Raw genomic sequence first — 24,474 nt, 5'->3', positions numbered from 1 at the left:
TGAGAAACTCAGCTGGAAAGTTCGCTCCTCGGTGCGGCCGCTCCTTTAAGGGGAGGGCGCGGGGCTGTGGCGCCACAGCCCGCGCGGCAGCGTGAGGAGACAGGGCGAGGGAGTCCGAGGACCGAACTGGGGAGGCATTGCACGGTATTTTCAAACATTTGAAGACTCTCGGGGGAGGAAGAGAAGTAAAGGTGTGGGAGGATTTGTGGAGTCTGTAAATAAACGAGATAAACTTCAGGCGGTCCAGGAGAAGTTCAGGCGGAAGGTGACAGACCCTCTGAGGGGCCGTGGCAATATTGCCTTAAAATGACAGAATTGTGAGGAGGGAAAGGCAGTGCCTCGGACAAAAGCAGCATTTTCAGCCTTTCATGCTCAAAGACGTAGTGAAAACAGTCTCTACTTAGAAACAGTGTGGTTAATAATAAGTGTTTTAGTTGACTGTACGGTCCCAAAGATGGTCTTGAGAGATTTCTGTCAGCTGCCTTAATTTCGTTCCTCTTTAATAAACGGAACTGCACTGAGGTGGGGATCAGCTTAAAGCCAGCTTCCTCCATGGGAGCTGAAGGGCTGTTTACATGGAACTGTCTTGGAGTGCAATACATTTTTATTTTTTTGTGGTCTGTCTGTGGCTAAAATCATACAAGAAACCTATTGTACTGATACGGGAAAGAGACCAGCTAGGCACCAGTTACAGAAGGAGACTGCATTCCTGTTATTAATCATGTAAGTTAATTGGCAAGTGCTCACCTGTCATTTTAAGGCATCATCTGCCTATTCCTCCCTTTCCTTTGTGTCTTCACGTGAAGCAGGTGGTGGCACATAACCTATGGAGGCATTCTGTATGGCTTTTCAGAATTCTTTAGATATTTTGTTCCCTAAGTTTTGCCTTTTCACAGGGTTTGAATAGGACTTTAAAACCTCATTATTTGTTCTGTAAATAAACTGATCTGAGTGTTTAAAGTAATCCATCAATTCATCGGTGCAGTTAGCCCTTGAAAGGAATGATACCTGCTTGTTGCCCCTCTTAATTCAGTTATTGGGAGGTTGCTCTGGGATTCTTTGTTTTCTTCATCTTTTTGTCAGGACAAGTGATATCTTCAGCTGCTGACTGACATTTTGCAAGCCTTTTGGTAGGTGTGTCTCAGGGCTCTGAGTAAACATGTGGGGAACCCCCGCCCATGTGCAGGTCAGTTTGAACACAGAGTTGGCTGTCCACGAGTCTCAGCTGGGACCACGTGTTGGGGGTTCCCTGGCCTGCTCCCACAGGCTGACAGTTTTCTGTTGTGCATGTAGGTAAAGCAACATATGGGGTCCTTTTCTGCAGAGTTTTAGTAAAACATTTCTTGGAGCTACATACATGATCATGTTCTTTTTTCTGCTGCAAACTTCCAATAGTGCTTGTATTTAGATGGGAAAAGGCTCCATATGTTGGAGATTCTCATTTCTACAGAAACCCCAAAAGCAACATGGTTCCTTACATGGAGAATCTTTTTCCATTCTAGCTGAAAATGGTAATAACTGGAAAAGAAGCAGTTCTTTATTTCTTCTGCACACATGTGAGTATCCTAGAAGCAGTGATAATTACCCTCATAGCTATTATTCCTTAAGTACTCAGAAACCATAAGCGTAAAAGAAAACAAAAAATTCCCACAGTGATTTAAGAATTTTTTTATACTTAACTTTCTTTTATTTCCTGTCTTCCAGTTCTTAAAAACTTAACCTTCTAGTGAGCTTTAATGGCATTGCTGTTTTCCTTAACAGTTATGAGTTGAGGGAGGGGAAGTAAATAAAGGATGGAGCACAGTTTCAGTGGGAGTTTTGGAAAGGCTTTCAAGTGCCCTTTAGGATGTAGTGAACTGCATGTAGAACTGGTGTTAGAGATCCTGATGCTCAAGCACTGTATGAAAAAGAATTATTTTCAAAGTATTTCAATGGAAAATGGGTTTCTTCAAACACATGAGACTTTTCATTCTCTGCTGCATCTAGCTTTTAAAGTAAAGTATGAGGTATTGTGAGGTTTTCAGTGTGATTAAAGCTGGCAAAACACATCAGTGTTCTACTTAACATAGCTGCACAGGCTACCTATACCAGTAGAACTGAACTCTACACTTAAAATAAATGCATCTTGGCTTTTACTACAGTGAAACTTGCATGCAGAGATGTTCTCTCCTAAAGTTAAAATATTCTTTTTTTTTCGCAGTTTCACTTCTTAATTTGGAATAGTTTCTTAAAAGGCTAGAATAAAAAAAAAAAAGTTGATATTGCGAACTGAGAGATTCCATACACAAGTTAAAATACAGCTTAAACTACTTCTGTAGAAAGACATTAAATTTCCCTTCAAAAATGGGAATATAATGAAGAAAACCCTGCTGATCTCAAATATGGACTTAATGTGCAATGCACATTTTTATTTAAAAAAAATACCTCTGATTTTAGTCTGTATTAATAAGTCTAAAGGGAGACTGCCAAGTGCTGTATTTTTACCACAGTTTTGCCCTCTCAAAGACATAACATCATATGCAGCTGAAGCTGGCTGCCTCAGTGAGTCCAAAGGACATCGTTTAGAACATGAGGAAGGCTCCACCTTAAAGGATGTATCTTGTGGCTTTATTGTTGCCCCTTTCCTGCCATCTAATCTGCTGCTATGGTGCCTCATGTTGTTGCATGACTGCAGTATGTATTTTTCACAGCAAATCAGAAGAAAGCTGAATCCCACTAAAAAGTTGCAGTATTTTAAACTCCTGTTAAGACACACAAATCTGGAATTTGCATTCTTCTGGAAAGTGTGAATTTTGCCTGCATTTGCAAAATATATTTGTAAACACATGACACTTTTGAGTAGGCATGAATTTACTTGTGGAAAATATGGCTATATTTGTGAAACATGTAGCTGTAACAAAATATGTATTGGTTAAAACAACGCAGCATATTTGAAGGACTTAATAGATATTTATTGCATAATCTTATTCCAAGATCACTACTCTCTTGTATGCCTCGATTAAACATAAGTGTGTTCTGATAGACAGGTTCAATCCAGAGGGCTTCCAAAATATTTTTACTGAGTGAGAGAAAAATCTTTCTGAGGTACCTCAGGCATAGGTTTGGCACTAAGGCTCTCCTATATAGTGATACCTGACATTTAAAAAAACCCAAAAGTTTTTAAGTGTGGTATTAGAAGAAGGGAAAGGGGTAATGTTTTGCACTTACTCCTTTCCAGTGAAGAATGTCTGTGTTTGGTCTCTATAAAAGTGCTACAATCACTGATACTATGGGTAAGGCTTGCAAGCTTTCATGCTTGCTTCCTTTTCAAATCAAAACCGCTACCACATGGCAAAATTTGTTGTATAGCATCGGAACAAGTGTCTGAATGGGCAGAGTCAGAGACCAACTGGAAGGAAAGGAGCTGCTAGACTCTGATTCAGTGTGTGATACCAGCAGAGATTTCACTCTCCTGAATGCAGTACCCTTATTTCAGTATCTTATTGGTTTAAAAATAGGATCTCGTGATTTGATCTTTTCTGCATATTTCTATTCCACAAATGAAGACATAATTTATAGTTTGAGACTGAACCAATATGGAAGTGCATTTCTTTTCATTGCAGATTAATAATGAATTTGATACGTCATATTCACCTTCTCTATATGTCACTTACCTTTCTTTTATGTACCTCTCTTTCTTTGAAATATGTTTTAAGTCCCTGACCTGCTCCTCTTCTGTATGCATATATAAAATAAAGGCAATATATCTTTTAATTCAGGATTTATGTACACATGGACTTCCAGTGACATTCAGTAGTCAGCAAAGGTCTCTTAATATCTGAACTCTGCAATCTTACATTTTACAACATTTGAACAAACCCCTGCCAGGGGAAAGGAGCACAGTAGAGACATTCTCTGTGAAAATTCAAGTGACTAGAAAGAAAATTTCCCCTTTAGAGAAATTACTTTGTAATAGACATGGCCTAAAATGACAAACATATCTCTGCTTAGTGTTGTAGCTATTCTTTTAAAACATTTGTCCCCAGAAAGAATGTTTCCAAGCAATAAGTTCCAGACTGCAATTAGAAGTGTTAAGCACAATCCTACAGGTGATTAGCACTATGTAGAGAAAGAATCCTCCATGTGTCACTGAATCACAGAACAGTTGAGATTGGAAGGGACCTTTTGAGGTCATCTGGTCCAACCCCCCTGCTCAAACAGGGTTGTCTAGTTTCAGTTGCCCAGGACCATGCCCACATAGCTTTTGATTATCTTCCAAGGAGGGAAATTCCACAACCTCTCTGGGCAACCTGTGCTAGTGCTGGATCACCCCCACAGTAACAGAGTGTTTCTTGATGTTCAGACAGAGGCTCCTGCATTTCAGTTTGTGCCTGTTGCTTCTGATCCTGTCACTGGGCACCACTGGAGTCTGGCTCTGTCCTCTTTGCAATTGGGGTATTTACATACATTAACGAGATCCCCCTGAGCCTTCTCTTCTCAAGGCTGAACACTCCCAGCTTCCTCAGCCTTTCCTCCAAGGAGAGATATTTTCGTCCCTTCGCCATTGTGGCCCTTCGCTGGACCCTCTCCAGTATGTCCATGTCCTCCTTGCACTGAGGAGTCCAGAACTGTACCCAGCACTCCAGGAGTGGCCTCACCAGTGCTGAGAGGAAGGATTACAGACTTCTGCCTTGCTGCCTGGAATACCACTTGCCTTCTTTGCCCCAACAGCACACTGCTGGCTCATGTTCAACTTGGTGTTCTCCAGGACTGCCCCCAATCCTTTGGTGTTTTGTGGGTTCTGGGGTTTGTTTGGTTTTTTTAAGCGAAACCTGGCTTTAAAAAAATGCTATAAACATACAGCCAAAACAGTCAATCTGGTTTACTTGATGTCGTTTTTGAAAGTAACATGTATTTTCTGTCCTCAGAGATGATGAAATAGCTGCAGCCATCCAAACAGCAGTGCATGCTTCTTGGTGAAACTATTTTGGAGATTGACTCTGAATCTTTTTCTTATTAGTATTAGGAAGCACAGAGAAGAATAGAACAGACTGAAGCACGAAGCCTGTCTGTTACACAACACTGACATACACGGAGGTATCATTAGAAAACGGTGTAAGATATGCACTCCTGCTGTGTGGTTAGATCCATATTTTATAGTTCTAAAATACCAAGATTATTTAGTTCTTAAGCATGGCATGTTTTTACATAGTGTTTTGCATGTGGAAGCTAACAATCCAAATGTCGAATTTCTAGCCATATTGATTCACAAGATACCTAACCTTGTGACAGCCTCATGTCAGATTTTCATCTGACTGTTGCTTTGGGAGCATGCTAAACTGGGAATCTTGGCTGTGAAGGCAAAACCAAAAAATATGTTTTTTAAGGTTTCTAATAACATTATTCTTTCCACTTTTTTAAAATATGAGGTAGTAGAATAAACTGCAAAGTTTTAACATCTTATTGTGAAATATCATGCCATTACTAGTAGTTTAGGACTACTAACCTCATGAGCAATGTAAATGCTGAACACACAACACGTTTTCTTATTCTGATGGGATTCTTGAGTTGGTAATTACTCTGATATTGTTCTGCCTGTCCCCATCCTTAAAGTGGGTATACACAAAAAAATCTTCGAAACCTATTTCTGATGAAAACCTCTTTTCATAACAAAGTAAGTAATGCAGAGAGAAATGCATCAGCTGGGTGAAACAGAACACAGCACATCTTCCTCTCACCAACTGTGTCTTCACAGGTCAGTCTTTCGGTCTTGGTCTTATCTTGGTGACTTTCAGAGGCTCCCTGAGTTGCAGCAAATTATAGATGATCCTGTCTGATCCCTGGAAAAATATCTTTCTTTTCATCATCTCTGAAGCATGATTGCTTTTGTGCATCTTTCCCCTGCTCTCATATTCTTCTTTATTGTGGACATACTGGTCCTTGCCCCAGCTATGTCAGAAGCATATTTGTACATAGTATTCACAGGTTTTGTTGGGGACTGCAGATGCATTCACTGCAGATGGTTCCATCTTCCAGGAAAAATAAACAGCTGCTTTTTTCTGAACTGCTCAGTTGCTGGCTTTGAAAGGAACACACGTATTCGGGACACTGCTAGCAGGCAAATGAAAGCAAATATTTTTTTCACAGCCCTACACTTGTGTTTTCCTTTGTCCAAGATGTGCATAGATAAATATTATATTGCATATCCTTCTTGATAGCCCACATTAAAGTCTTCTAAACAGTTAGAAAAATTATTTTCTACTCTATTCTCAGTTTTACTTCTGGAACTAGTTTATATAGCACCTACTTAAATTATGTCAAAATGTAATTTTTGCCTTTATTTGTGGAAACCAGTAATTCATATATTATGGAAGGATGTAGGACGTGAAATGCTGGAGGTTCTTGTGAGAGGGAGACACAACAAGAGAAACAGTGGAGTTTAAATGTGAGAGATTGAGATGGGAAGTGAGGAAGTATCATCAGGCCTGTGTGACAGGGTGTGTTTCAGTCTTTGATACTTAATGTGTTATTTACAGTTCTAACTGTAGAACTGTCTGCATTTGTTCATGAACATTATTTACTCTGACTAAGTTATAAATTGGATTGTGGTGTAATTATTTCAAGATAGGATATTTCAGATTTTTATACAGTAGTAAATGAATCTGAGGCGAGAAATATCTTCATGTTTTGTGCCCGTTTTCCCAATACTCCAAAGACAGTGCCTCCTCTTTTCTAATGTTTGGGGTTTTTTTGCTTCTTCATTCAGATTGTACCCTATGCTGTCTATATTTGCCAGAAATGAAGTTTCTTCTCTTTGAAAGAGACTTCCCACTTGTCCTTCACTTCCACACTTGTCCTCATTTAGTCATTTTAAAGAAGGAAAAATGGGAATAACAGAAAAACATTCAAAATTTCTCTTTGAATATACTATTAGATTTCTGGACCGTGTCTAGAAAAAAATAAGGAAAAGAAGGAGGAAAAAAAAAGTTCTGCAGCAAACTGCAGGGAAAAAAAAAAGACCTTGTTTTATACTGCATTTCCCACTTACCTTTCTTTTCCTCCCAGCCCCCTATGAAATCACCCTACTTTGTTACTGTCATTTTTATTATAAACTATGTAAATGAAAAAAGATGCACTTTTATATTTGTTTTCTCTTTTTCTTAGAAAAGAAATTAGGATATTATTTTGAATGGGTAAGGGCACTCTATATAGACAATTCATAACAGTCAGCTGATTCTTGTGAATGAAATACTAATACAGCCTTCAGGATAGTACCAAAGTGTTGGTAGTTAAAGATATTATGTGTAGTAGAACTTGGTGAGCTTTAAGAAACACCTGGACATTAATAGGAAAGGGAAAAGGAAAAGAGAAAAATGCCAGCAGCTAGAAAATGGAGTAGAAAATGAGCATAGCACTATTGAGAAGCAAACACTGTGTGCTCTGAAGCACTAGACAAAAGAGGGAAGAGCCATCAGGATGTGTGTGAGGAGGGCAGAGGAAAAGAAAAAAAAGAAAGAGGTTTGAAAGGAGAAAAGTAGATGAACATTGTTTTTTTTCCCTATCTTATGTCGTGCTGATTTTTGTATAGAATCATAGAATCATAGAATCGATTGGGTTGGAAAAGACCTCCGAGATCATCGAGTCCAACCCTTGGTCCAAATCCAGTCCATTTACTAGATCATGGCACTCAGTGCCACGTCCAATCTGCGTTTAAAAATCTCCAGGGATGGTGAATCCACCACCTCTCTGGGCAGCCCATTCCAATGCCTGATCACTCTCTCTGTAAAGAATTTTCTCCTGATATCCAACTTAAATTTCCCCTGGCGGAGCTTAAGCCCGTGTCCCCTTGTCCTATTGCTGAGTGCCTGAGAGAAGAGACCAACCCCCACCTGGCCGGAACTTCCCTTCAGGTAGTTATAGACGGTGATGAGGTCACCTCTGAGCCTCCTCTTCTCCAGGCTAAACAACCCCAGCTCCCTCAGCCTCTCCCCATAGGACTTATGCTCCAGTCCCTTCACCAGCCTTGTTGCTCTTCTCTGGACCCGCTCCAGCACCTCAATATCCTTTCTGAACTGAGGGGCCCAGAACTGAACACAATACTCAAGGTGTGGCCTCACCAACGCAGAGTACAGGGGAAGGATCACTTCCCTGCTCCTGCTGGCCACACTATTTCTGATACAGGACAAGATCCCATTGGCCTTCTTGGCCACCTGGGCACACTGTTGGCTCATGTTGTATGATTTATTATTTCTTCTGTTGTTTTGTTGTTTTTTTTTTTTCTTTTTCCCATAGAGGGCTAGCTAGCACAAATTTTGTTGGTTTTCAGAACTGACTGCGTACAAGCTATTACTTATCTAGCCAATGAGGAGTTTGACTGCTTATGAATAGCTGCTTAGTAAAAACCAGGAAAATTGAACATTGATGTCAAAGTAGCTTCTCTGTAACAACAATGCTAACAATATACATATTTTCAGTTTGGATTCTTTCGTAGAATCACAGAATATCCTGAGTTGGAAGGGGGATCCACTAGGATCATCAAAGTTCAACCCCTGGTCCTGCACAAGACCATCCCCAAGAGTCACATCATGTGCCTGAAACTGTTGTCCAAATGCTTCTCAGACTCTGTCAGGCTTGGTGCTGTGACCACTGCCTTGGGGAGCCTGTTCCCCTGCCCAACCACCCTCTGGGTGAAGAACCTTTTCCTAATATCTAACCTAAACCTTCCCTGGCACAGCTCCATACCATTCCCTTGACTCCTGTCACTGGTCACTCTATGGCTGTCTATTTTATTCTACATACTACTTGACCAATTAAATAGTTTTGTAATAGGTCTCTTAGAAATAGAAAAGTTGCATCCCATCCTGCTTTACATCCTGCTTATCTTCCTTGTGGCTGACTTCCCTCCCAATAACACTTCACCTTCTGTAAAAATAGAGATTAAATTCCTACTGATAATTTTATTTTAGACTATGTCAGAGTTCAGGTGCATGGAGTAACAAATACGTTTCATATGCCAGACATTACAATGCATCCTCCAAATACTGGTTTACAGGAGGATTATGTGGTTGAAGGTACAGTCTTCCCAACAGAAACCTCTTTCCTCATCTGTGTTTTCTCAGTGTTGGATATGCCATGTAGACCGTGCTTTATAAACAAGTGGATTTCTAGGCTGTTGACGTCTATTTTCCTCATGGATTTTCTGTATTGGATAAGTGGTATTTCACTTGGCTCTAAGATTATTTTTTTTTAACTTGAAGGTAATGAGTTTACTTAGTAGAGACTGTAAAAACTCAAAACCGATTTCTACCAATTCCCCAAATATAATAAACTTTTCTAACTTTTCCTAACAAAGGTCCAGTCGCTTTGCTCTTGTCTATGCTTTTTTTATGTACAAGGCCATTAGTTGCAAACAAACCATGACAGAATGTAGCAATGGGATAAAGTGGAATATTTTCATAGCTGGTTTGACTCTGTACTATAACATGAGGTGACTTGCATCTGCTGAGCAGTTATTTGTTGACTAACACGTTTTCAGTGTGCAGTGGGATTGGCTCAGAGTATGGCTGTGCAGAAGCCAATGGACAATGCATATCTGTTATTCTGTAAATAGGACACTGCTGAAACTAAAAGCTGTGTGTATCTAATATCCATGAGCCTGACTGGTGTGTTCCTGCCTGCATGATCACATGCTACAAGATATGTAGCATACACTGAAGGTAAAAAAGAAATACAGGCTCTGTTTAACCCATGAAAAAAAATTGAAATGTTTAGATAGAACAGCCTTGCTGCCACCCCACCCCCAGAATGACAGTCAGCTTCATTGAAAGACCTGTGTATTTTTTTTCCTGTATGTACTGTTTTGCAAAAATTATTTGTGTAAAGTGGATTTTCAAGAAAACAACAGAAATTATTTTTATTAAAAAAGAATACTCTTAATTCTCCAGAATTGAAACAACTAGCAAACGTTTGCTTGAATAGTTTGTGCATTTATTAGTCTAGCCACAGGTAGAATTCTGAAGTTTTATACCAAAACAGAAAATAGCATAAAACTGAAAATAGGTGAACATCCCAACTACTGTCAACCTCCGTATGCATTTTATAATGTTAACATTCAATTGCACTTGGAAGTTACTAAAGGAGACTATGCATGACACTTTGTCTTCTAAGAATATCTTTAAAGGAAATGCTGGTAGAGGGTTTGCTTCAAAGCTTATTGTAGTTACGTTTTTCTAACTGTACATTGTTGATTTGAATTGTATTTGTCTTGAAACTTATGAGAGATTGCCATTGAGTTGTGAAGAACTGCAGGTAAAGAATACTTCTTTAATATGAGGCTATATAACTCTTTATTTCCAAAATATGTACATTTGAAAAACAGATAAACTCAGTTGACTCTGTAAATTGCCTTGTAGCTTTAGCAAATAATTTATTTGGTTGCTTTTTTTTCATTCTTTTTGCAGACTCGTGTATGATGCACAGACTTTGCACAGGGCATATCTAGAAAACAAAAAGCAGTTGAATACAATGTAGAGGTATGCTAATCTCTCCAGTGCTTTTGAAAATTCATTCCTACTCCTTCAAGTGAGCTGAGAAAATGCTGAATTGTCATCTTGATTCATTGTGGGATTTCTGCTGATATGATTGCTTCTAATCATTGTATAACCTTTCTTTAGCAGAAAAATGAGAGCTCTTGTACAGATGGACTTTGCTAAAGATGAAGTGATAAGGAACATGAGAGGGTTTTTTTTCCTAACTTGTTAGTGCATCTTCTGTTTGGGTTCCCTCTGAGTTCAGCCCTTTTATCTGTTTTTCAGTTCATTCACAAAAGAGTCCTTATTTGAAATATTCCTCTTTTGTTTAAGAGAAAAGCGTCCTATAACCTATTGACAATTGTAATTAATTTCAAAGAAAATCCTCTTTCTTATATATGTAAGGGAGTAATAATTTTAGCATACTCTCCATTTTAATGCACAGAACTTTCTTTGCTGTTGATGCACAGAACTTCTTTTTCTATTTAGTGTACTCATGCATCTGTCCCCTTTCCATGTGTTGTATGTTCTTTCATTTCATGCCTCTCTTATATCAGATCAACTTTCATCCATTTTCCTTTCTCCCTGTGCTCAGCAACATACATATGCATGCTTTTCTTTTAACCCAGTTGTGAGCCACATGCTGTGCACCTGTCTCAGAGAGAATATGCCTCCTGAGCCTGTTTTGTACAAGACAGGTGTGGGAATAGTAAGCAATATATTTATATAATAAAAGGAATGGGGTTTAACCGTAAGGACATTACACAAGATATTCATATAATGGTATGTTTGCTTGACCTTATTCATTGCTGAACAAACACATCTGATTTTGCTCTACTTCTACAGTAAACTCAAAATGGTATTTGTGATGTTAAGCTGCTTCTGCTTTTGTTCATCTGCATCATCAGCTTCTTACAAACTTCTGACCTGGTGACAGTCTAGGTCTTACCAGCTTCAGAAAAAATATGTCCTATTTTGAGCTATAAATAACTGATTACTTTTTTCCTTAAGAATTTAAAAAATTTAGGGAATGCAGAAATCTAGTTTGGATGTTAACTCATTTCTGTGTACTTTCAAAATTCAAGAAGGGGGTATACCCTGGTTTTCCTTTTACAATGCCCCTACAGTGGTAGGCTGAGAACAGCTGTAACAACAAAAAGCACCATTTTCTTAGCACCTCTGCCACTATTAATACTTGTTAATTAATCTGTGTGAATGATACTAGTAAAGAATTTTTATGTACCATTTTACAGATAATGAAGCAGAGCTTAGAAATAAACTCCTTATTCACAGTCATAAAAACGGAGTTCTGGAGAGAGGGTTATAACCTTATCTGTTCACTTTGAATTTATACCTGGACTTTAGAAAATTTTGTTTGTCTTTCATTGGAAAGTTTGCCATCTTAAAATTTTTTAGGTTTTTTTTTTCCCTAGCTGTTTAACGAGTTACTGAAACTAAACCACTGTGGTTTCATTACACCATCTGAAAAATGGTGTAAGCTTCTTGTTTATTATTTTTACCTTAATTTCTTTGAAGTGGGGAACAGTGCAGTGTGAAATAAGTTTTAATTGCTTCAGCTTTGCTGAAAACACTTAAATATTCTTCTGGTACAGCAAATTCATGATCAAATTAATGTAGGTTTTGTTTAATATATAATTATATAGCTATGCTGGATACTTGAGTTAATTACAGAAAATACATGAATTAAGAAATTGATGAAAATTGCAAATAGTGAAAATACTTCAGAAGCATAAGAAGGTGAAGAAATGACGACAGCGTAATACAGATCATTTGCACAGCCTTAGGGTACAAGTAACAAATCTTCTTCCCAGAGCTGATAAAAGTTAGCACTGCATTGACAGTCCAGCCAAGAACAGGACAGGAACAGCTTTTACTCCTGGGCAGAAAAGAAGAGACTTTCTAACATGCAGAAAAATGAAGTTCTGTGAATGGAGGAAGGAGTACAAAGCAGAAAGTGTGTTTTCTGAGTGTCTTTGTGGCATCAAATTTTTAAAAGCCCTGTAAAATAAGGCAAGATCTTCTGTGGGTGCACATTGCCATAGTTGTTATAATTTAGAATATCTGCACTATTTTCACTTAAACTGGGGATTTAGCACATTTTGACAGTCCCAGTGACAGAATATGTTACAGATATTTGCTTGACAGAATTTGTACAACTTAGAGTTGACTTGCTTGATTATTCTTTGTGCTTGTGTGTGCCCCCTCCACCAACCATGCTGAGGACTGTCATTTAGCTTGACTCCACTCTATTCAGTTGAGCAGTGGCTGCAGGAGGCCAGCCGGCACATATCCTAGGGCCATACAAGTGCTGTTTGGCAGGATGTGCTCTGCAAAGCCAGAGGCACTCAAGGGACTACAGAAAGAGTCACATTTGTGACATAATACTGAGTGCCTGAGCCATGCTCATTGTGATGAAGTGTGTGGTGTTTGTTCTCAGCTGGTTGTGCAGTTGTATGTGTATAGTAGCTTTGCTGCTGTTTTCAATAAATAATTTGCAGCTAATGTTGTTGACAGTGTTATTGATGAAGTTTAAAAACCTATTTGATGGCTGCTGTTCTCTTACCATCCTTTTTAATTTATGGGGCAACTTTCCTAACATTCTGTATGCCACTGGAAGGAAGAATGGAAGGAGTTGTTTGAGGTATACAGAACTAAAGGATGGGCATGCATCCAGGGAATCTCAGAGGGAAATATGGGCCGTGTGCCATGCACTGAACTTGCTACATATGCGCACATCTGATCTAGCGCGCGCACACCACGCAGATGGTTAGCGATTGCACAGATCAGCTCCACAAGGCATGTCCAGATCCCACTTATCCAGGGTGTCTGGAAATCCTGGTCATACAGCCAGTCTGTGATTTCTCTCCTCTTTCTTCTTCCCAATCCTGAAATTCTGTCTAAGGAGGGAGGAGAAGGAGACAAAAAAGAGGACATGCCGAGGAAGAAAGACAAACCAGACTCATGTTAATGTTGAACATGTTGAAAATGGTGAGGTTACCACGAAGTAATGGGTTTCAGGACCTCAGCTGAGCCATAATCTACTGTGCGTGTATTTTTAGCTTGCTGTTGCAGTGCATTCACTTCACTTCAGCTATGTCATAATAACTTACTGTGAATATTGAAATAAAATGCTAATTAGACACAGTTGGAAGAGAGCACATGGCAAATTACTGTAATACCACTGATGGCTGGTAACTCATTTGCCTATGGTGGCACGATCAGTTTTGATCAAATGCTTTCCCTCTTAATCTACCTACTCTTTAATAATGGGCTTTCTCTAACTAAAACCTGCACCAGTTTAAAGTTCAAGTAATTTAACTTTTATAAGTTAGAATGTTTTTCGTAACCAATTAAACTATAATTAACCATAATTAAAACTAGAATATTTCTTAAATCTTTAAGGCCTCTTCATTAAATCAGAGAAAATTCTTCTTCACAAGACTCTGGCTAATCTTAATTTCTCTAAATAAAAATATAGTTCATGTTCCCAAATATCTTCTGCCTAAGTAATCTACTTGATAATATTTTAAAGTATTGATTTAATTTTAGGTAGTCTGACTGTTCTTCCATTGGTAGGTAGAATTTTTTGCTGATATTTTGCATTGAAAGTTGTGATGGATCTAATCAGGACTTTGAACTTCATGAACATGATGCCATGTACACACGTCACAAGATAACTTTGGGCTTTTTGTTGGGTTTTTTTGTGTGTGATGCATTTAAGAATCCATCTTTTTCCATGATGTCAGGATTTCTGCAAGAGGTATAGTCTCACTGATATCCATGACAGTGTCCTCTTTTTGACAATACAGGTTTATTAATTTTCTTAAGAGTTATATGTGTGAATTATTTATGCACTTTGTAATCCCAGGGTATTATGTACCCAGCTGTGATTGACTGCCAAAATTCTCAGGCTCTACCTGTATAAATGGCAATCTACATGATTAACCTCATTTCTGTAAAAAGTAAGACTTTTTTATCCACTAGAAGTTTTGATCTGATAAGTCCTGAAATACAATCAGAGCACCAATTCTTATGGTGTTGTCAGTCTCTGTTAAATTTTCACTCATAGGTTTCAAAAAATATAAAGATAACATCCATGGAACAGAAACCAGTCTGATCCTCTGCACTGCCCATTTACCATTTATTTTGTTAAAATCCTATTGCTTTTTTTAGCTTCTGGTCTTTGAATTAATTACCTAAAGGTCATCTATAGGTGTCTTAGAATTTCTTTAGTCCTTTTCTGAGACAGTTTGAAAAATAATAACAAATTATGTTTAGATGAGAGAAAACCAACTATTCGTCCAGGAATTGAGACTTCCTGTACATAAAGAAAAATAGCATCAGACTTGGCTTTCTCCCATAATATAATATTGCCAATAGAAAATACTAAATTAATGCAAGAATTAGTGTGTGAATATTTAGGGACTTGGATCTTTCCTCCATTACACTCTGATTCTCTTTAATTTGAGGAGTAAAACAGTTCCTTGACACCATCACTACTCATGTTTGGGCTTAAATTGAATTTGTGTGTTGCATAGATGTAGCTAAAAACCCCTAGGTTTCAAGGTTTGAAGCAAACAGCTATTTTCTTTCCTCTTGCACTTGTTTTTGCAAGGTGGTCAGTGAAGAATAAATGATCCTATCACATTGAAGGTGGGTAAAAGGGGGAGTTCAACCAGTAGAATTAATAATGCCTTATAGAAATGTGATACCCACTGTAGTTTTCTTCTGTTTTTCAGATGCTGCCATTTCAACCACAGAAACAGTTTGAAAATACTTTTCACTTTACCTAAAAGCTTACACATTGGGATTGCATGCTTTTATTGGAATCCTTATCCCTACCCCAGAGCACAATGTTCATTATTTCTTCATAAATACTATCTATTTGTTTTATGTTTATCTTCTTACGTCCTTTAAGTTTCTCTTTCACTTTTGATGCTGCAGATCTTTTTTCTTTTATAGTTCACAGATTATATCCCTAATTCATTTCAGAGAATATGCTTTGCTTTACATATTTTTGTTGCCTATGAGTCTTGACTACAAAAATTACTTTTCACTGCATTTAATAATGTCATAAGTTATAAATTACATAAGCAATATATTATTGTGCTAATTCTGTTTTTGTTAATGCATTATTATTTGAGGTATTCTGAGTACAGACATGTGAGTTCAAATAGATGGTATATAGTGTGTATATATATAAAAACTTGGTCAGGTGACAGCAGACAAATGCCACCTTTTTTTCTGACTATACTTAGTATGCTTAGTTTAGGAATGAACAGTCAATGCTGCCTTTTTTCCCCTCTCATATACGTTATTACTACTAGCCTGTAATCTAGCAAGTGCATTATAGTTAAAAATGGTTGTACATCTTTCTGAAGCTTAATATGAAGACTTTCTAACTGGAAATTGAACCTTAACTTTAAAAATGTCCTTGTACTTTAATTTTAAATATGTGATTAGAGACACCAAACAATTTAGGTTGGAAGGGATCTCTGGAGGTTATCTGGTACCACCCCCAGCTCAAAGTTGTCCTAGCTTCACAGTTAGAGCAGCATGTTCAGGGTTTGCACACTCAATCTTTTAATATCTCCAAAGCTGGAAATCCCGTGACCTTTTTGGGAACCTTTTGAGGATTGACTTATCCCACAATGAAGAATATTTTCCTTAGGAACTTCCCTTGTAGCAACTTGTGACCATCACCTCTCATGCTGTTTTGCCATCTCTGAGAAGGGTTTGCTTCAGTCTTCTGCATAACCACCTATAATACTGTTGAAGACAGCAGCTTCTGAAGACAGCCTTCTCTCCTCCAGGCTGAGCACACACACACTTCTCTAAGCCTCTGCCCATATGCCATGTGCTCCAGCTCCCTGAGCTGGTGGCCCTCCTTTGGACTTGCTCCAGTTTATTTATGTGTTTCTTGCAGAGTGGAATGCTCTAGACGCAGTCTCAGACATTCCAATTAGAAGTGAATAATAATTTCCATCATCCTGCTGGTTATATTCTATCTAGTGCAGCCCTGTGTGCAGACTGCCCTCATTGCCTGAAGGGCCTACTGCTGACTCCTACTCACTTGCTGTCCACCAAGATCCCAAGTACTCTTCTGCCCAACTTCTGTCAGCCCTCAGTCTGTACTGATGTGTGGAGTTGTTTATTCTCAGGTGCAGGACCTTGCACTGATCTTCATTTGAGGGGAGGGGGGAAGAGGGAGAGGAAAGGAGGTCAGCCAGCTAGCCAGGTTTAGCACAGTGGCTGACAAAGTGATACCAAAGGAAGGAGCAGCAATTGGGAACTGGTAAAGATGTGGATTAGAATGTGTATCAAGTGACAGATCAATCACTGATACCACTTGCTTGCCTGCTTTCTATTTCAACCTCTTCATGATGCTGGTTGTGGAGTTATTAACTTATTTCAGGTTTGAAGTTTCTTTTTTTCAAAGAATTCATTTAGAAACAATTTATTGGCTTTTTCTTGTTCTATAAGTTCCTTCACAACGTTTTTGCTATGATACCTGTTTTATGCCCCATCCTGTTCTAGTTGGCTATTTCTCCCTTAGTTTTTTCACATCCCCTTAGAAGACACACTCATTGCAGGAAGTCTGTTCTCCTAAGTCCTGTCATAGAAAAAAGTTTTTATAAACAATTGTGGAAAGTAAAGTAGAAACAATGAAATTCCAATATCTAATCTCAGTGTTGAATCTATAAATTCTGTCACAATCCTTTCTTTAGCTATCTTTTATTTAATTGGTCATCTTCTTTAAGGTGTTTAGAACTTCAGATCGCAATTTTTTGTCTGTGTGTTCATCGAGTCTTTGATTACGCTCCAAACTGCTGCAGTAATGCAAATAAATATATATGAATAGGCAGCAGGACTTCTTATCAGTATATATTTGTCCTTTAATAAAGTATTAGTAGCAATTTTAGGTCCAGATTCAACAAAGAATATAAGCATGTTTCTATGCTCAAGTCATCACTGGGAAAAGCAAAGCATGCAGGTCTGACAAGATTTTCAGATCAAAACTGCATGCCTGTTTTGTACTTGCTGTAAAATAGTTTCCCCTGTATGTAACATGTGCCTTGGACTGTAGTCCTTTCAAGAACCGTGAAAGCCTTAAACTTGTTAATTTTGTAAAATAATGAAGAAAATACTTTCTGCCAAGTTTATGTATTCACTTTTAAGTTGAGAGAATCCTAAACATTCTGCAAGGGGTTTTCTTTATATAATCTTTTCTCCATTTATGATTTTTAATGCCCTCTATGGATTCTTATTTAGTCAAAAGTGTTTATGGTGGGGTTTATCAGTTAAATAAGGATAACAATAATAATTAGGAATCATGAAAACTAGAAGCTGAAAAGACCTATTACATTGTTTAAACCCCTACCCTGACACCTTATGATTGTTGCCTGTAGTATAATTTGCAGTGCTTTGTTTGGTCCAGTTTTACTTCCTTACACTATTCTCGTAAGAATACTATCACAATATTCAGTGCCTCCTTGTCATTCACAGCCCTGGAATTGAACTATAACAACTTTAACTTACCCTGACTTCTCATATATATATATATATATATATATATATATGAGGTATCCCTGTGTGGTACCTTTAACTTTCCTTTTTTTGCAGTTTTGGACCTGCTATCATCCTTGAGGTGTCTGCTATTCTTTCAGTTTGTATTGGCATTCTATGAGTTTAATTTTTAATCTTTTCCCATAAGCTGTTCCCTCCATTTCCTTAATTGTTTTTATTGTTTGGGGTTTTTTTTCTGAATTCTCCAATTTGTTAATAGCTCTGTGGACCTGGTCCTCCTTCCTGCTGAAGTCACTGGGAAAAAAATGAAGGCATGTTACAGCTCAGAACTCCTTCCCGCAATTTTTATCCTATATCCATAATAAGTTTTTTCTTTTATCTGACTCAAGTATATGAGTACTTTGCAGTTTCTATATCTAATGGGACTAGGACTATGTCTATCCTGAGTGAACATAGTCATCATCTAGCTCAGCTGATTCTTCCAGTTGGCAGGCCTTTTATTAACTTGACTGTCTGACTGGCTTCTAGACCAAGCTGTTTGCTTTCTGCCAGCTGGAAGCATGGGCAAAATTTGCTTGCAACTTGACGTGCCTTCGTGGAAACACTTTGAGGACGTGATCAGTAATTCTGAGCACCTGAGGCCAGCAACACTGATGAAAATACTACTTAGTCAGTCCTTTGCTAAATTTCAGAAATACTACCTACATATACATCTGAAAGCTGCAGTGTGAATATTCTGAAGCTGTCATCCTTGAGATACCTGCTACTTTATCTCTCCGAAATAATGCTAAGTGTTTGCATCACTCTAGACAGTAAAGTGGTTTCCTCATATGTATGGCTCCAAGTGGAGAATAATCAGGCTAAGTGTATATATGGAGCCACCAACATTTTGTCTGGGACTAGGCATTTGATCCCTGTGATTTCTGTTGCCGTTTATGATGGCTTTTGACATTTTGGACCATGCATTTGAGGAAAAGAGATGCTTGGGAGCTAATAGCAAGCAGTTACTCAATATTCTATGGGATTCCTGCACATCATGCAGATGCCTCATATACATGTTCTTTATTTTTCACTCAGTGGTTCATGAGGACCAGACAGTAGACACTTTCAATATAAAAACTTCATAGCTGCAAGAACAAAGCAGTGCCCCCCCAATTTATATACTAAAGAATATTTATGCCCCACTTGCCTGTAAATTACTAGTTTGGGTACAATGTGAGCAATATTTTGTGTAGAACATCAAAAATCATTTGAAATAAAATGATTTATTTTCCTCTGAGTCTTAACTGTATTTATTTTTTGTGTGGGTGAAACTCACTTAGGAGGTGCACTTTCCACCATGTGCCCATGCTCCGGTGGAGCAGTATTTGCATAATATTCTGCTGTCTTATCAAAGTGATCTTTACACCTCTTTATTGAAGGATTGTAGTCAGTGGCACAGTGTGTGGTTGGAGGCCTCTCACTAGTGCTGTTGCCCAAAGTTCAATGCTGGGCACAGTATTGTGTAACTTACTCGTCAATGACTTGGATGAAGGGGCAGAAGCCTCCTCAGGAAGTTCACTGACACCAAACTGAGAGGTCTGGCCAATACCCAGAGTGCTATGCAGCCCTTCAGAAGGACCTCAGCAGGTTGGAGAGTTGAGAACTGTGTGAAATTCAACAAAGGCCAACGCAGGGTCCTGCATCTGGGGAGGAATAACCCCCTGCACCAGTACATGTTAGGGGCTGACCTGTTGGAAAGCAGCTCTGCAGAGAAGGACCTGGGTGTCCTGATGGACAGAAAATAGTCCAAAAACCAGTCCAAAACTGTCTGTGTGCCCTTGTGGCATCCTAAGAAGGCCAGTGGTATCCTGGGGTGCTTTAGGAAGAGCATTACCAGCAGGTCAAGGGAGGTGATCCTGTCCCTCAACTCAGCCCTGGTGAGGCCACATCTGCAGTACTGTGTCCAGTTCTGGACTCCTCAGAACAAGAGAGACATGGAGCTCCTGCAGCAGGTCCAGTGGAGGGCTGTGAAGATAATTAAGGGACTGGAGCATCTCTCTTATGAGGAAAGGCTGAGGGAGCTGGGCCTGTTCAGCCTTGAGAAGAGACAATTGAGAAGGGACCTCATCAATGTCTATAATTACATGAAGGGAGTGTGTTAAGAGGATGGAGCCAGGCTTTTCTAGGTGGTGCCAAGGAATAGAACAAGAGGCAACAAGGAGAAACTGATGCACAGGAAGTTTCACCTTAATATGAAGAAGAACTTCACTGTGCGAGTGACCGAGCACTGGAACAGATTGGCGAGAGAAGTTGTGGTCTCTCCCTCACCGGAGATATCCAAGAACTGTCTGGACATAACCCTGTGCAATGTGCTCTAGCTTGACCCAGTCTGAGCAGGAGATTGGACCAGATGACCCACAGTGATCCCTTCCAACCTGACCCATTCTGTGATTCTGTGAGTACTGACCTCATGCTTTAATGAAAGTCACTAAGTTGGGAAAACATCAGAAATTAGCAATAAATTGACAAGACCTTTACAGACTGGGAAGGACTTTTTCAGATGCTCTCCTGGATTTACAGATGGGGATTGCGCTACTCGAATGGCCGGTGTCTGCTAAACATTTTGTTAGCACCAGCTTTCCTGGTTAATCCTTGTAAAGAACCTAGTTAGCTAACCAGCCCATGATGCCCCTTCCCAACTGGAGATTTTGTAAGAGCTGGACATTAATTACCAGAGCATTGCTCAACTTCAGATCAAAAAGTAGTTACCTGATGCACAGATATTCAGTAGCTGCTCAGGCTTAGTGGCTATCTTAATGCCCTGAGCTGGTGTTTCTGGGCATGCTAAATGCCAGTGTTAGGAAAAGATAGGGAAGCTTAAGGAATGTAAGGATTAGTGGCACTGTGAGGGCTTTCTATCCTTGGGCAGTTGCCACTATTCATTTTCACTCATATTAATATATACAGCCCGAGCCAAGCTGTAGTATTCTAATAGTTTCATTATGTGGAAAACTGCTTTTTTTTCTTAAAAAAATAAAAAGAAACGCATTTTAGCATATAGGTTAGAGTTCAGACTATAATTTCATATTCCAGGACAATAGTTATATTGTATGCATTTTACTTTTGCCTGTGATGCTGTGTGTATCTGGTAAACAGTCTGCTGCTAGGCTGGGCAGGATACCTGGTAGTTCTGGATAGGATAGGCATTTTAATGGACGGCAATGACAGTACTCGCTCAGCCTGAGATTTCTGTCCAGTATACAAGGGGTTAAAACTTAATAAGGGTTGGGCAGGAGGGAGGAAAAAACTCTCGGCAGAATGTCTCCACACAGAGAAACCGAGAACAGTTTATATGTGCTCCAAACTGCCAAGGACAGCAGAAAAAAGCAACTAGTATAAATAATTAAAGCAGAGATGAGATAAATATTTGGGGAGGGGGTACTGTGGTTGTGTAATTGCTAATGTTGAGGAGAGGTGGACTTCCGTGCTTCCTGGCCTCTTTTGTTCCAAGGTTTCCTACAGTCCATCAATTAGTAGCCTGCCACATGCCAGCATTTTTAGGGTTTAAACCACATTTTTTTAAAAGCTTGCATAAGAAAGATCTGTAGAACACAGGCTGGGATGTGAATTTGTCGTGCAATATGGCTTTATGATTCATTCATTTTCCCAGACTTTATTTCTCCAGAGCAGGTTCTGGGTTGGCATCCTGAGCCCTGCAAAAGATCCACAGGGCTGAGTGGAAGGAATATAAATGCTTCACTGGAGCCAGACTCCGGCTGGGGCAGTTGCTGTCAATAAACTGAAGTTGAAATACATTGACAGGGTGGTGGGGGAGGTGTTCTGCAGTGCCGCAGATCCCAGGCATACCTTATCTTGGGAGTAGCGAATTAGGATTTTTTTATGTGTTCACCAACACAGTTGTTTCTTGTTTCAGAGATAAACAGCTACAACATCAGGAAACCAAGAGAGCCTAGGATTTATTATCTAAAAGGAGAAAACCCCAAACATGTTTTACTAACAAGGAGTGGCTTTCACGCATAAATATATATGGGAAAAACACTTGAAGACCATAGAAAATTAAATGAAACTAATATTCAACAAATTAAATATTTTTCTATTGAAGGAGGGGTAAACAAGCAAGCAACTCACATCAAAATATTAAATTTTTAGTGGATAATTCCTAAAAAAACCTTAAAAATAAAACTTCCATTAAAATACTCTTCAGAGCTCAGAAATACTTGCAAACACATTAAAGGGCACAAGAGCTCTATTAATCTTATCAATTAAACTGCTTTGATTTTTTGTGTCTATTTTTCTGTGTTCATATCTTTCACAGTGTGGATGGGTAACCTTATAAAAACATCCAGTATGAATTGTGGGATTCTGTGCCCAACAGCTTCTGTGGTAGTCTGGGGGTGTCGTCTGGTACCCTGCACGTAGCCCGAGCAGAGCTCTCACTCACACACTGCAGGCAGCCTGCGCGGTGAGCCCAGCCTGGTGCTCTTGGAGACAGGGAAATGCAAGGTACCATTTTTTTTTTTTTAGCAGACTGTAAATGATTCCTATTCTTTGCTCCACAGAACATCCGATGTGGTGCCCAATCGGCTGAGAAAGCTGCACAGACGTCAGTGTGTGTGTGTGTGTGTTTGTGTGTGTGTGTGTGTGTCTGCACAGCCAACTGCAGCTGGAACCTCCATTAGAGCAGCCCTATTGATTTCTGGTTCACACTGCAGTAACAGGGATAGAGTGCAGGGCAGGGGGAGAAAAAGAATCCCAGCAGTTTAAAAACAGGACTTAACTGAAGGCATATCAGGGAGTATGTGCATATGTACAGCATATACTCGCCAGTTTCCAGAGATACACCGCTGAGCTGTTTGCTTAAAAAAGCCACCAGCAAAAATCCCCAGGCAGACCAATCCCCACATCTCATGAAACAAGTCTGCCCAGGTTTCAGATCCCGCGCAGGCATGAGCTGATGTTTGATACTTTGTCAATGCTGGTTTTGCACAATGAACTTGGCCGCAAAATGTTTCTGTTTTGTTGAAGGACTACAGGAGATGCACATTTAAAATGGCTCTTTCTCTATGCACACACTTATCTGCTTGGGGATGGTGGGGGAGTTAGAAATACAGCTCGTGTGTGTCAAACACAGGGCATAGAGAGCTCCAGGAAGCTGCTCTGCATTTACTGGCAGTCACTTTCTTGTGATGCATAATGCACAAGGCTGCAAGCTGAGGTGTAAAAAAACAGGGTGGAAAAAATGGTGTTTCTGGTAGTGACTGAGCTTTCGTCTTCGTCTGAGGTTTTTTCCAGCTAATATCTGGGAATAATTTATAGCTGCATGTTAATATATTGTCTTGGTATTTCAGCACATCTGTGAAGAAAATCCCTGCAAAGCAAGTGTGTCTTTTCACAATCACTGCATGTCAGTCTGGCAAACTCTAGCTGTGAGCAGTATACAGTGAAGGGGGGGAAGACCCCAACACTGTTATCTGTTTAGGGGTTGGGGGAAGGGGCGATGGTAATACCTTTAAAAACCCGAAAGGCGGTAAGCCATTATTAGCAAAAGCTATATTGAGCATGCTTGCCAGACAGGCAGCACAGCGCAGCTCAGCTCTAGTTCCGCCCAGACATGTGCCTTGCCATTTTCATTTTAATCAGTCTGCTCAGGATGGCTGCTGATTCATTTTGCAGGATGGCCCCCAGGGAGCCAAGGTGAAAGCCTGAGGCGAGCTGCTATTGCATCAATGCAGCACTCTACATCAGACACAAGGAGGGGAGGCAAGGATTCGGCAGCAGATCGAGTTCAAAATACTAGCCTTGCTATTAAAAAACAAAGCAGCACCCCCCTCCAACAAATAAAACCTCTGTGGAAATAATAAAAAAAAAGGAAAAAAAAGAAGAGTATAAACCAAACATCTCCCTTCTCAAGTCATTAAATAAAACACAATTATCAGAGAAAAATCTCCTCTGCTCCTTCCTTCCCCTTGTACCCTGGAAGCACTGGAGCTGCCATTTCTTTTCACAGTGCCTTATTTAAAAAGGAAAAGGATGCTCTCTATTTCTCTATTTACCTGATAACTAGTGGGGGGTGGGATACCTGATTTAGCTGGAGACTTTGATTTGTGGGATTGACAACCTTATTATGCAGTGAGCTTATTATTGATATTATTCTGCTCTCGGTTGCCATGACCACCTTGTGAGAGACATTCAATTTTCTCTCTTCCATCATCATTATCTATGAGGCCATCTGTTGTGGAAAATGAATTCAGCTTCATTTGCATGACTGATAAGCAAATTTTTTTTTTATCTATTTAACAGAAGGTCATATGCCGGGGATTTGGAGCTGGTGGAAAAAAAAAAAAGTGGAGGAAAAAAAAAGGCATCTCGAGAGGATGAGTGGGAGTGCGTGCATTAGAGGATGTATGTGGAAGTA

At 39.3% G+C, this 24,474-nt stretch overlaps 1 long non-coding RNA gene across 4 annotated transcripts; it reads left to right on the top strand.

Annotated features, from left to right (window-relative positions):
* LOC135412065 (uncharacterized) lies at window positions 1-24,305 on the top strand. 4 transcript variants are annotated; one of them, XR_010429481.1, is made up of 3 exons: window positions 1-144; window positions 10,440-10,511; window positions 23,733-24,305. It is a non-coding gene; the product is annotated as an uncharacterized LOC135412065 (long non-coding RNA). The 4 variants fall into 4 exon arrangements; XR_010429480.1 differs by lacking the exon at window positions 23,733-24,305 and adding an exon at window positions 21,973-22,317; XR_010429479.1 differs by lacking the exon at window positions 23,733-24,305 and adding an exon at window positions 12,341-13,031.
* The last annotated feature ends 169 nt before the right edge of the window (window positions 24,306-24,474 follow it).

This window comes from Pseudopipra pipra, chromosome 3 (assembly GCF_036250125.1).
Source record: "Pseudopipra pipra isolate bDixPip1 chromosome 3, bDixPip1.hap1, whole genome shotgun sequence".
NCBI classification, from domain to species: Eukaryota; Metazoa; Chordata; class Aves; order Passeriformes; family Pipridae; genus Pseudopipra; species Pseudopipra pipra.
Note: the sequence above shows the minus strand (reverse complement) of the source record. Positions and strands in the feature narration are given on the sequence as shown.